This window comes from Hermetia illucens, chromosome 7, assembly GCF_905115235.1.
Source record: "Hermetia illucens chromosome 7, iHerIll2.2.curated.20191125, whole genome shotgun sequence".
In the NCBI taxonomy this organism is placed as follows: Eukaryota; Metazoa; Arthropoda; class Insecta; order Diptera; family Stratiomyidae; genus Hermetia; species Hermetia illucens.
Genome location: NC_051855.1, coordinates 6932903 through 6946514, shown reverse-complemented (window position 1 = coordinate 6946514; position 13612 = coordinate 6932903). Strand labels below are relative to the sequence as shown.

The 13612-nt window shown below is 36.4% G+C and overlaps 1 protein-coding gene across 2 annotated transcripts in view; it reads right to left on the bottom strand.

Annotated features, from left to right (window-relative positions):
* Positions 1 to 7941, bottom strand: part of LOC119660826 (proteoglycan 4) — a 43747-nt gene extending 35806 nt beyond the window's left edge. The window contains exon 1 of one of the 2 annotated variants that reach the window (XM_038069684.1): positions 7819 to 7941. The gene's annotated coding sequence lies outside the window, so the exon portion shown is untranslated. Of the gene's footprint in view, positions 1 to 6828; positions 7653 to 7818 lie in introns of those variants that run through there. The other variant, XM_038069685.1, reaches the window with a different exon arrangement.
* Between the last annotated feature and the right edge of the window lie 5671 nt (positions 7942 to 13612).

Below are 13612 nucleotides of genomic sequence, written 5' to 3'. Positions count from 1 at the left end.
TTGCATACAAGAAATTTTTTTTGGAATCTTTGAAATTAGGGTGTGGATGCAGCAAAAGCCAGCAGAGGTAAACCATAGAGCCCGCAATTTGACACCACAAAGCAAAACGATGCTGTCGATAGTGGGCAATTACATCATGCCGGATTACGATGCGGGAACCCTGTTATTTACTGCAGAAGTGCTTGAGGTAGTTAGCATAAAAAATGAAATGTCTTTGTATCTATTTAGGGAGGCCTGCAATGGATATGATGGTATTGTTTTGCAGCATACAATTAGACAATTTTAATGCCTTGGATTTATATCGAAATGGATAGGAAAAAAGACTGTTAAAATAATGTGCCTCAGCGAGAAGAAGTGCACTCATCAGTATTTTGGAAATATAAAATAATATTGGAGACAAAAAAGATACTTTTCACTGACAATTTAAACTGAAACAAATTATTAGTATTCAGCACAGATATTTGTTAATTCAAGTGAAGCAGTTTGAAAATTAAACTATAATTTCTTCGATAAAATTGAATTCAGCAGAATAGAAACCAATAAAACAGCAGTAAAAGTTGATAATATGATCTATAGAAAAAGTACTAATAAAACTGCAACTAAGCAATGAATAAGCGTGCCTTAAATACCAAACTATAAACACCAACCAATTGTAGAAAAGCCAATATCGTCAAAGTGGTAATTTAACTTAGTTTTTCTTTGTGAAATGGTAATATGATGACAATTAATAAAGTTATGTAATTTTATCAAAATAATAATTGGCATTTATTATAATAATAGTTGGAGCAACAATCCAATTGGATCAGGGCCTTGAAGTGTGTTAGAGCACTTAATTCAAGATCGTAATTACCATATATATTTGTTAAATTTACACGTAATATAATTACAATGCAATTTATTTATATGCATATATGTAATTATATATCATTTATATATAATTTTAAATGGGAATTATTAGAAGAAACGTAAAAAATTATTTGACCTTCTGTTTATCCCAGCATTGACTAATTTTCTAAGAATTCATATTGTTGGTGTACGATCATATTTTGATATGTTTTGATACGAAATCCCTCTTTCTTAACACATGAATCATTGAGTACATCAAAAACAATAAAAAACTATAGAAAAAATATACAAAAATGCTATTTAGACAAAACAATGTCTTATATATATAATTGGAAATTTATTTTGCTAATTAAGTCTAATTTTTGACATTAAGATTTATCCAAATATAATAATCCTCAACAATTAATTTTTTGCTGGTATAAGGGAAATTAAGTATCCTGGATAATTAATGCAGTGGAATTCCGATAATTCCTACATTGATTCTTTAGGTTTTCTGCTCATTTGCACAAGTTTGTCGGTCCCTAGAGTCATTTTCCTTTAATTTGCACTCCCGATTATTGGTAATTTTGAAATTTTGTCAGTCCCTTGACCATACGAATTATCGAGATTTTACAGTAATACCTACTTTCCTCCTACCTATTATACTTAATTCTATTCTATTCTGCATAAATAATATCTAATTCAAACCATTGTTACCCCCGTTGAATTCTTGTTAAATAATTGTTAATTTATGATTTACAATTACTTATAATATTCTCCCACATGCATATGTATGCCCATAATTATCTATATTACCATTAGATTTACTTATTTCTTTATCATATACTATTTATTAACTTTCTCCTCAGAAATTTTGTTTACGCAGGGCTATCGGTTAAGACTTCTGGCATTTTCGAGAGATATATCATTGTATACTGTTATTTTATGAGATTATGTAATAAATATGGGATTTTAGTATCGTTTATGTCATGTAAGATGAAGCTTTTAGTTTTCTTTCGATTGAAACGGAAAGTTGCTTAAAATTATAAGATGATGGTGTTAATTTCCTCCAAATTTTTGTCATTGACTTCTTTTTAAACGGATTATAGGTATAGTTTGATATATTTATGGTTATACATTTTTCAAACATATGTAACTAAGCTATTTTGTGGTGTTATATTATGTACGTTTATGCACTATAGCTAAGAATTGGTTATACAGTTATACATGATGTATGGTTTGGTTGGTCATTTATTAAATCGTTGATTAATTAAAGTCAAATCGAAGAACCCGAAATCGATTTACCAGCAACAAACTGTTAATTTAATCAGTTGCTAAGTGGATTTTATTTGTGAATATTATTAATACTTAGCAATAAAGATTTCTCGGAATTTTATCCTCTCCGTCGCTGATTTATATTTTAGCAATAATAGTTTAATTCTTAGGAATAATTAGTTTCAGAATTACAAAAAAAAGTTTCTGGGGGCTCTTAAAAACAATAAAACTGTCTTAATTAAATTAGTTTCTATTAAAATGTAATAATAATCCAATAATCAATTTATTATTCGAATAGTTTTATTTTAATTCGGCACTTAACATTCAATGACGTATGGAACTGCTTGGGGGGAAATTATGGATTTAGTTGGAAGAAATTGGAAACTCTCGAATTTATCTAAGTGCAATTTCACGGCTTTATTAATTAATTATTTTAAATAATTAAGACTTGTTTTTTTTCTTCTATTCACTAGTGTTATTTATCGGTCTTGCAAACACCGATTTTTCGAGAAGCTCAAGTCTTGTTAGCATGGATGAAGGTAACAGTTGGTTCCCGAAATATCGGATTTTGCAAGACCAGTAAATAATACTAGTGAATAGAAGTCTTAATTATTCCAAATACTCAAATTTGATCGCGATAAAAATATGAATTTGATCGGAAGAACTACGAATCTGTTTGTTAAAATGGCAAATATGAGTGCGAGAATTGCGGTTTTGTTTGGAAAAAATATGAAATGGTTACAATCTATATGAATTTGGTTAGGAAAATATGAATTCAACCGTGTCGATTTCGTTGCTCCTGGTTCTAATCTCGGTTAGTCATAATTGCTTTTGTTCATCTCTGCATTACCTCGCAGCTCTTAGCTTATCACTTGAACAGTATTAGATTCGATAATGGTAATGAAAATGAAATTGGAATAGAAAAAAAGGAACAATGGGAAAAGGAACAATATATAAAAAAAAACAGAAATATATAATAAAAGTATGAATTTAGTAGTTGAGAAAGTTCATGATTTGGTTGCAAAAATTGCGAAATTAGTTAGAAAAGTACTAATTTGCTTGAAAAAAATGCGAATTCAGTTGAGAAAAGTACGAATATGTTTGCAGAAAATTTTGAAGTTCAAGATTTCTAATTTAAATATTGTCATAGACGATACATGATATAAAGCATGTAAACCAAATGTCTGGCCTGTTTTTGTGTGAAATTTCAAACCCCAATTGAAAAATCTTGAGTGTGTGTCAAGGAAAACGACAAATTTATACATTCTCAATAAAAATTTTGTTATCAGATAATTTTCTGCTAAGAACTTCCATCAGACTACAAAATTTTTAAATTAAAATATGCTAATTTGACGCTTCTCTTGAATTTTGCTTTCTATTCCACTCAAAAAAAAAAAATGCTATTCCAATATGCTGACATTTATATAAGCAAAAGCAGAAGCCATTTAGAAAAGTTGAAATTCATGATTTTACTTTTGTTGGCATGATTTTTTTCGTCTTCACTTTTATTTAAAATAAAAAAAAAAAAACCCAAAGACGATAATCCATGTAAACTTTCCAGGAAGTTTGTCATTTGGCTTGAAGAATAAAAAGTGAAATAAGCAAAAGCTCAAAACGATAAGAATTCAATATATCATAAAAGTGTATATCGTACGTCATGTGAATATATAATCGGTCTTCAAAATGCTAACAGTAGATGATTATTATCTTACCAAAAGCCATTGAATGATTCCTCTTTGAATAACAACAAGAATAAAGAATGGTTCAGATTTATTAAGGCTTTTTGAATTCTATTTTCCTATGCACATTATGGGTGCAGGTTTACGTGAAACGATACCCGGAAATATATGTTTTAGTCCTTGAAGAGTGGAATATGATATTCTTTATGTAACATGTTTATGAATTAGCGAAAAATCATCATATGATACGATTTTGATTAAATGCCATCAAAAATTATAGTTTAAACCGAGGAAATTATTAAAATATTTAATTGAATGGTAGTTATATAAAAAAAGACAAGCAGAATTAGGACAAAAAGGTTTGGAAAACGGGCACTAGATAATTGTACACTACTGACAATGACCTATATTACATATAATGTTATAATATAATTCATAGTATAATGTATAATGTTATAATATAATTCATGTTTTAAAATATTTAAAATATAGAAGTGTTTTGGTATTGGCTTTTGAGTCAATCGACATCATGCAGTTAGTCATGCATTATTAATTATATTATTTTCAATGAAATTTTCGTATTTTATTATGTTTTATTTCCAAGTTTGGTAGTTTAGTTTTATTATTTCATAGTGTTAATAAAATGTAACTTTGATTTTTATATATCATATATACTTTTATATTGTAATTTATATAACATTAAAATTGATTTTATATTTTTATGTAAATAACATTTAATTTTATATTAGAATAATTATAACGTTGATTGTTAACTGAATGATATAATGATATAAAATAAGATTTAAATAATGTAATAATTGCAATTGTTGTATTATTATTTAGTTTTTTGTGGTCTTATAGATTAAATCGTATAATTACGTATTTATTTAGTTTTATATATAACCATTTATTTATTCAATCTAATTTCAATTTTAATATCATTGAAGTGATTATTCTAATTAAAATTTATATAAGTTTGATGTATATACCTGCCCAAAACTAAGAACACGAGAAAGTATTAAAATTTAATTTCAAGTTCACAATGATATACATAAAAAAAAATTATATAACTTTAAGGCAAATGTGAAAATTGTGGATACGTAAAAATTTTCATAAAAAAATATCAAATTTCACACCAACAATACAAAATTTGAATCATAAAGGCCATCAAATAAAAACCGGGGGGAAAGAAAAAAAATAGTTTGATAAAATCGATGACCTACATGTTTTACTGCGGTTATTCAAATTAATATGCAAAGTATTTTATGAAATAATCCGCTAAAATATTCCAAATCATAAAAGAAGATGACGTTTAAAAATTTTGGAGATAGTGGGAGTTATTGACATTATATTTTGAGATTTACATAGTTTTTAACATATTTAATTGTTAGTTTGCATTTCATCATTATTGGTTTTGCAAAGTTATTGTATCCTTGTCCAAGGGAAAGGGGGGGGGGGTGGATTTACGCCAAGTTTCCTTCATTAAATTATTTCTTTAACCTTGAATTTCCTAAGCAAATCAGTCATGTTTCTGAGATATATTCAATATTCATTCATTACATATTACACTTGATCTCTCGCTCAGTACACATATAGAGACGGATTTTCTTCAATCACAAAAGAAAAAAGAAATTTTTCCACCTCACTTTAAGTTATACAAGGAAGTTAAGTCTTGATAACCTTCCAATAGCATAATTATCTGTTGCAGTTATACTACTGTAAATAGCTATCTTGAATGCGTGCACCGTATTCATCACGACCAGACAGTCCCAGAATCAATGATCAGGCTATTTAATATTCAACCATATAAAATCGAGAGTGCTTTTAATGAGAGTGAAAGTGAAGGTCGACGAGAATGTGATGCCAGCAAGTTTACTGCTGCATGCTTTGTACATATTTATCGAATGAAAAGAAATAAAATAAAATAAAATAAAAATAAAATTTCAGATTATAAATAAAGAAGAAGACAACTAGTATAGATGGTAGTTGATGCTATTACCGGGGATCCAGTTAATCTGGCTTGTACGGTATAAGTGCGCTATGGATGCACTAAAGCTATTTAATCTGACGTGAAAATTCCAAATAATGTAATTTATATCCGGCGGTGGTCTAAACTTGATCTCCAAATCCCCATAGAGTTAGTTACGAATGCCAAGGCCTCCAAGAATAGCGTAACATTCGCCCACGCCTAGGTCTAGGTCCAAAAACTAATGGTGCTTTAGTACAAACTAAAGAAATGGCAAGTAAGATATGGTTCACCGGGTGCCTATTGCCATACTTGATTATCTTTATATGGAACATATTAAATATGCACGTATGTGGTAGGGTATGCGGATAGCATAAGCTCTGGTTAAAAAATAAAAAAAAAGGTCTCTGAAATCCACTTCAATTCCAGCAACATTATCAGAAGAATTCATGTGGCCGTGATTGAAAATGGGGAGTATTTTATGTTATTACATAAAACCAGGACGATGTGTTCAGAGGGGATTTTTGGGAGGGTGAGGTCTTCATCGTCATGACTTGATTCCAACTTTCTGAAGAATGAAAATTACTCACGCACTTGCCCATGGCCTGTTTTTGTATGGCGGGGGAAGGACAGTGTTTTATGGATTTGTCATGCCTCAAACCGGAACACATTATCGAATTTCAGAGGAATTATTTGGTAGTTGTTGGATGCTGAGGCAAAAAATAAGGTTTCCCTGTCAGCAGAATTATTAACTGAAGTCATTTTGTCCCAAAAAGATGGAATCATATATTTAAACTTTAAGAAAATGATAACTCTTTTTAAGGGGGGACAGGGACAATATTTTTTAAATTTAAATTATTTCTTACTAAATCTGTTAATTTTGGTATCCTTACTCCATACTATATCTATAGTTTTTAATAAAGAGAAAATGGGAGGGAAAAAAGGTAAATGGGATATAAAATTTTGTCCTTTTTTCCTACCTCTTAAAGCCTAATAAAAAGCCTATTTTTGCGATAAAGAAAAGTCAATAATGAAAACCATATTTACAGCATAAAATGTAGTGAATAATAATAAAAGGCTTACCAAATGAAATATTAAGCAGATACGAAATATCTTCTTGACGGGGATTATGTTATAGTAGGGGGTTAGAAAATTAGATTCAAATAATCCTCTTGCGAAGGTGTGCAGGCTTTAAGAGAATTTTCATATGAATTTTATTTGTAGTTTTCATAAGATCAATCGTGACCTTCACTTTGAGCCTCTTTATCCAGCATTAAGTTCTCCGCAGTTAGTTATATATATTTAATAAATAAATATATTTAATTTTTATCGTTTTTCAATTGTTAGTTAGTCTAATCACGCACTTTATAACGTCTTTAGCCACTATCATCACCATAAAATTTCAATCACAGTTTCTTGTACTTTTCTTTCTACTCTACCAAGATACCAAGATCGTGTGGCTCAATGTTCAGTTAATGTTCTTACTCAACGATGGATTGGACAACAGTTGAAGGCATTATTAAAACAAAAAAGAACAAAAGACCTTCTGCACTTCTTCTGATGATCAGTTGCCTGTCGTTGACCGGGGTGGGCTGCACTGAACAGTTATTATATTGCACATAAGCACTTGAAGTACAAGAGCTATGTGATATCGACACACTGCTGTGGCTCCTATCTGTTCGTCTGTCGCATGTGTATGCCTTCACCCCGAAGATGTGACAAAAAAAAGACAACCACGCAAGTCGTGCCAAGAAAAATTAATCAAACACCGCACCAAGGTATCGTTATAGTACTTAACCTATCACTTATCCACCGTTTCTTAAAGGGAATATAAAGGGATTATACCGGAAAGAGAGATTTGCTGCTTTCCTCAATAACGATATAAAAATTAGTGAACTTATCAACTAGCCCAACGTATAAACGGCAAAAACCTTATGACCGACCGGAAGTTGAATGAAAACCATTTGAACTTAAGTCACCCGAAGACTTAATTACTTCTTCTTAACTAAATGCGGGAGTGTTGAATCAATGCAATTGAAACATGGCAAAAGAAAATTAAACGAGAATATACACCTTTAGCTAACAAAGTAGGTACAGTGCGGCGCACTCTTTATGCTCCTTTCACTTTGAACGATGGAATGATAGCTGAAGACAAAGTGGGGCTTTATGTATTCACCGGCCCCACCTGTGAGCACCGCCACACTTCTTCATCGACCGATTGGAACGATGGTTGCGGCAGTGGAGGCTAGACTCAGATTTTCTTCGGGGTTAACTTGTCGATTGGAGACATTTTTTTTTTGTCTCTTCTTGTATTTGCTTTGCTTCTTCTTCAGTTATCAACATCATCAAAAAATGTCTTCTCACAACACCACTCTTTACCATTTTTACTGCATCACCCTTTTCGGATCTTTCTGTTTTACAGCTTCATGACAATAGAGATGGCTATACGTGATGCATATTTTATCTGCAAAAATTTGTTACCACAATCGGTCTGTGTGTGAACATTCCATTTAACAACAGTTAACTAACCACAATCCTTTTCTGACCTGCTAAATGTCTTAGCGTGTATACTGGCGGGGTTTTCCAACATTTTCCTGGAATTAAGAACTTTGAAATTATCGTAGAAATGTGCGGAGTGGCGGAGAAGTATAATATCATGGAAGTCATGCAGCAATTATCGGTTTCAGCATGTTTAAACGATCCCAAAACACAAAAAATAACAATTCCAGAAAAATATTTCTACTTCAAATGAAAAGCATATTTCAAAAGCTTAAAATTCCATTTAAAAATGACGCAGCCATGAAAACGGAACGATACAGAAAATACGATAACACTTATCGCAAGTTACTCGCTTAAGTCTTTCGTTTTTTTCACCAACTGACCTTGCCGCGGATACTTAGCAGATTTCAAATATCCTCATAATTTCAGTGTAGACGTTGATGAGTACATGGTGGTTCCAAACTGAATCCAAAGCTGAAGGCTGGTTTCGGTGCTAGAGTAATAAATGGGAGCCATCGCTCCTGCAGTTGTTAATCAGGAGATCAGAGCCATGCATTTTAGTTGGAAATTCGGTGATGGATGGCTTTGTCAGCCTCTAATTTCATCTGAGGTGTTTGATAAGCTACACATGAACCGATGTGAATGCCAGGACTGCACTGGTCCATTTGAAAATATCTTCATTACATTTATTTTCCTGTATGATGGAAGCGGATCAACCACACTCACGGGCGTTGTCGCTTTACAAAAATGTGTTTCAGCTCTTCTATCTCAGTTCTTCGTTCCTTTCGGGGCAGCCCTTTCAGGTGGGGAGTACCAGCCCTATAAGTGTGTCGAGTGATACGAAGTTCGGTGCTACCGTGAGCAGCATCAACGCTACTCGGACATATCAATTGTCGACACCTTTAATACTCTGTCCATTGATACTGAACTCGAATACGTGGTGTAATGGCCTGGCTGGTATTTATATTCAATCCAAATCTTCTTGTATTTTTCCGAACCGCAAAGAAACGTTCCTTGCATTTGAGAAGAGAGAATTTCATCATCAACGATTCAACAACCGGTATCCGGTTTAGGCTTGTTTTAGCAAAGAACTCCAGATAACCCGGTTTTGCGCCACAAATTTGATATCCTTCTTATCCTACTCCATTGCTCCATACAGGCAGGGTCTGCCTCATCTTCCTTGTCTATCATAGATATTGCCTTTATGGACTTTCAGAGCTGGATCATCCTCACCCATACGGAATAGGTGACCAACCGCTACCCGTTGGGCAGGATTTTATCCACAATCAAACGTCCGTGGTATCGCTCATAGATTTGATTGTTATAGAGGCTACCCTAATCGTCCATCCTCATGTAGGAGGCCAAAAATTCTTCGGAGGATTCGGAGATATCGCGCCGCCTACTCGATCTGAATAAAGGTAGACTATACATCTCAAGTTGCTCTTCCGATAATGTCAATATCGTCAGCGTAGGCAAGTAGTTGGGTGGACTTGAAGGGGATGGTACCTCGTGCATTAATGTCTGCATAGCGAGTCATTTTTTTCAGTGCCAGGTTAAAGTGGGCGAATAAAAGGGCATCCCATTGTCTTAGACCGTTGTTGATATTGAATGGTCTCGAGAGTGATCCTGCTGCTTTTATCTTGCCTCGCGCATCGGTCAGGGTCAGCCTAGTTACTCTTATCAATTTCGCCGGAATACTGTATTTTTCCAAGGTCGAGTACAGTTTTACCCTGGCTAGGCTATCATAGGCGGCCTAAAAGTCAATGAAAAGATGGTGCAAATGATTTTCAAATTCCAACAGTTTTTCCATCGCTTGTCGCAGAGAGAAAATCTGGTTTGTAGCTGATTTGCCTGGAGTGGGCGTATGGGACTATCTGAGCTAGTAAGATAGCGAAGATCTTATAGATGGTACTCAACAACGTGATACCTCTATAATTGCTGCACTTCGCAATATCTCCCTTCTTATATATGGGACAGATAATGCCTCGTTGCTAGTCGTCAGACATTGATTCGCTGCCCCAAACCTTCAACATCAGTTGATGAACCGCTTGGTGTCATTGGTCACCTCCATATTTGGAAACCTATGGCTTTTACGCCGATGAGTTACACGGATTGTCTCTTCAATCTTCTTTTTCTTCAGCCTTTGTCCCGTTCACAAGCGGGGTCGGCTCGTCGTGATCGGCTTCGCCATTTGGCTCTATCGAATGCCTGATCTGGGTGCAATCTCGAGGCTTTCAAATCCCCATCCAGCGTATCAAGCCATCGTTGCTTAGGTCTGCCTTTTGGTCGTTCGACTTCGATGTTCAGACCAATCTTGGCAAGTGAATTTTCGTTTGCACGAATTGCGTGACCATACCATCGAAGACGCCTCTCTCGCAACTTTTCCACGATCGGTGCAACCCCATAACGATCGCGGATATCCTCATTTCGGATGTGAGCTAAACGTGTGACGCCACTAGTCCAACGTAGCATCTTCGTCTCCATTACCACAAGACGCCGTTCATTGTCTTTTATGGTCGGCCAACACTCAGAACCATAGAGAGCGACTGGACGGACGACACTAGAGACCGTGTTGCATGAGGCGATCATTCCATTTTTGAACAAGTTCCTCGAGATCATTTTTGCTATCAGATGCTAGGAAAACATCATCAGCATAAAGCAGTGTGTAGGGCGCTGGGCGTTGGATATCCCGTGTGACGGTGTCCATAACAAGGACAAAGAGGAGTGGTGAGAGGGCACTTCCTTGATGAACACCAACAGAGATACGGTTGTCGGTTTTCATACACCCGCCATACTTCGAACTTTACTTTTCGGATCGTGGTAGAGCAATTGAACCCAGCGCACGAGTTCTTCTGGCACGAAGTGTTGTCGTAAAGCATACCAGATGAGTTCGTGTGGTACACGGTCAAACGCTTTCTCTAGATCCAGAAAGGCAATGTAAAGAGGGCGATCCTTCTCACGGTGTTTCTCCATGTGTAACCGCGCAGCGTGTATTGCGTCAGTAGTTCCGCAGTTCTTGACAAATCCGGCTTGATTCACGGTTATTTCAATGACTTCGCAAATACGGTTGTCAAGAATGCGTTCAAAAATCTTCATGGTATGGGAAAGTAACCGGATCGGACGGTAATTTGAACATTCTGCTGGGCTACCTTTCTTTTTCCATATTGGAACAGTGGTACTTTCTTGCCAGTCAGATGGTGTTCTTCCTTCCTGGATAACCCGGTTAAAGAATTCACTGAGCCACAGTGTTGGGTCCCAGCTCTTCGCTTTCCAGAGCTCAGATGCGATGTCGTCAGGTCCTGTTGCTTTCCCCGATTTCATTTCTTTTATTGCCTCCTCGACTTCAGTTGCGCTGACTGGTGGAACTGCTCCAAATGTCGGCAATGATTGTGGAAGTGGAGGATGAGCAAATTCTTCAGTTGAAATCTGCTCGAAGTATTCTCGCCATCCATCCGTTGCGGCTCGACGGTTGATAAGCAAAGTACCGTTCTTGTCATTAACACAACAGAAATGTTCGATATCCTGTGTGCGTTCATCACGGCTTTTAGCAAGTCGATACAGATCTCTCTCGCCATCCCGAGGGTCCAGTTTATCGTAAAGATTTTTGAAATGGTTCGCTCGGGTGACAGCGACCGCTTTCTTTGCTTCCCGGTTGGCATTCTTATAAATTTGCCACTTAGCAGGCGTTTTATCGTCGAGAAATTTGTGGTAGAGGCGTTTCTTTTCACGGACCTTCATTTCAACATCATCATTCCAAAGCCAAGTATCTCGATTGATGTACCGCTTATCCGGCTTGGTGACCCCGAGGGTTGCAGAGGCCGCTTTGTCGATCGTGTTTTTCATTTGGTTCCATGATTCTTCCACATTCGTAATGGTTGGCAATCGTATGAGTGAGACCGTTTCTTCTTTCTTCTCACCAAATCGCCAGCATTTAATGCGCGGCGCGCCAGTGCGTTCCTCACGCTGTTTTATCGGTGGCTTAATTCGCAGGACGGCAATCAACGGCCGATGTTGAGGTGCGATGGTCTCATAGGGAACGACTTTGCAATCAGTGACAGTGGTAAAATGTTGGCGTCTTATGAGAATATAGTCGATTTGTGTTTTACTGTTCCCAATATAAAATGTGGGCAGATGAGACAATCGTTTGATGAACCATGTATTCATAAGTACAAGGTCATGGGTGTCCGGAAAATCGATTATACGCTCGCCACCTTCATTGCGCGCTCCGAACCCCTTTCCCCCATGGCACCGGTTACCGTCTGCCTTTTCACCCACATGACCATTAAGGCCGCCGGCAATAATTATATAATCGTCAGCAGGCACGTGACAAGCCTTTTCATCGAGAAGTTGCCAGAAGGCATCTTTCTCGGCATCAGGTCGACCTGTCTGTGGTGCATACGCGGTGAAGAAGTGAATAGTGCGATCAGCTGATATAATGGTGAGCTTCATCAGCCGATCATCAAATCGTTCGACTTCTTTAATGGCATCACGGAAATCCTCTGAGATGGCAATGCCAACACCATATTGAGTGTGTAGGTTACCAAAATAGAGAAGTTTGTAGCCATTTTTACCGCGTTCGCGTTCAATGTCGCAGCTTTTGGAACCGGACCATCGGGTTTCTTGCAGAGCGCAGATGTCAATGCACCTTTTCCGAAGGGCTCTTGCGAGTTCCTCGGTCTTTCCAGTTAGGGTACCAACATTTAGCGTTGTTGTTTTGTTTTGTTCGTTGTGTGCGGACTAACTTGCTTACGTCCTGACGCCGTCCATGTGTCAAGAACCCTTGCCCATTTCTCGACAGGACCGGGGCCCGTTCTGCCGCGTCGACTGAGGTGGACGCCCTAGCATTTCTCCGAGGCCTGTGACTTAATCCTAAGACTAGGCTGTCCTTTCTCACTCTTAGTTAAGGTCCAAAGATGATTTTAGCATCTCGGAATCCCCAGCTAGGCATCTCTGAATCCCTACCACTACTGGGGAAATGCCATTTACTCCGGGTGATTTCAATGTTTTAAAGGTTCCCACTGCCCATCTTACTCTAGCGTCCGAGTATACCTGTTTCGCTAGTTTGCACTTTACCTTTTTTTTCTCTTCTGTCCAGTGTTGGGGTGTCACGCAGAACGCTATTGCAGGACCCCGAGATATGAGGTGTGAGAAGCATATGTATCCTGGCTTTCCCAATCTCGGTAAATGTCCCAACTTTCTTTTTCAGACAGACAGAAGATATTACCTTGTCTTTAGCCATAGTTTTATATAGGCGGGATACTTCTGTGGTTTCTTCTATTCTTTTACAGAATTCCTGCAAGTTCTTTCGTTTTGCTTCCCTGATCATGTTGCTGTACACTGTCAGTGTCCTTTTGTACGTCAGCCAGTC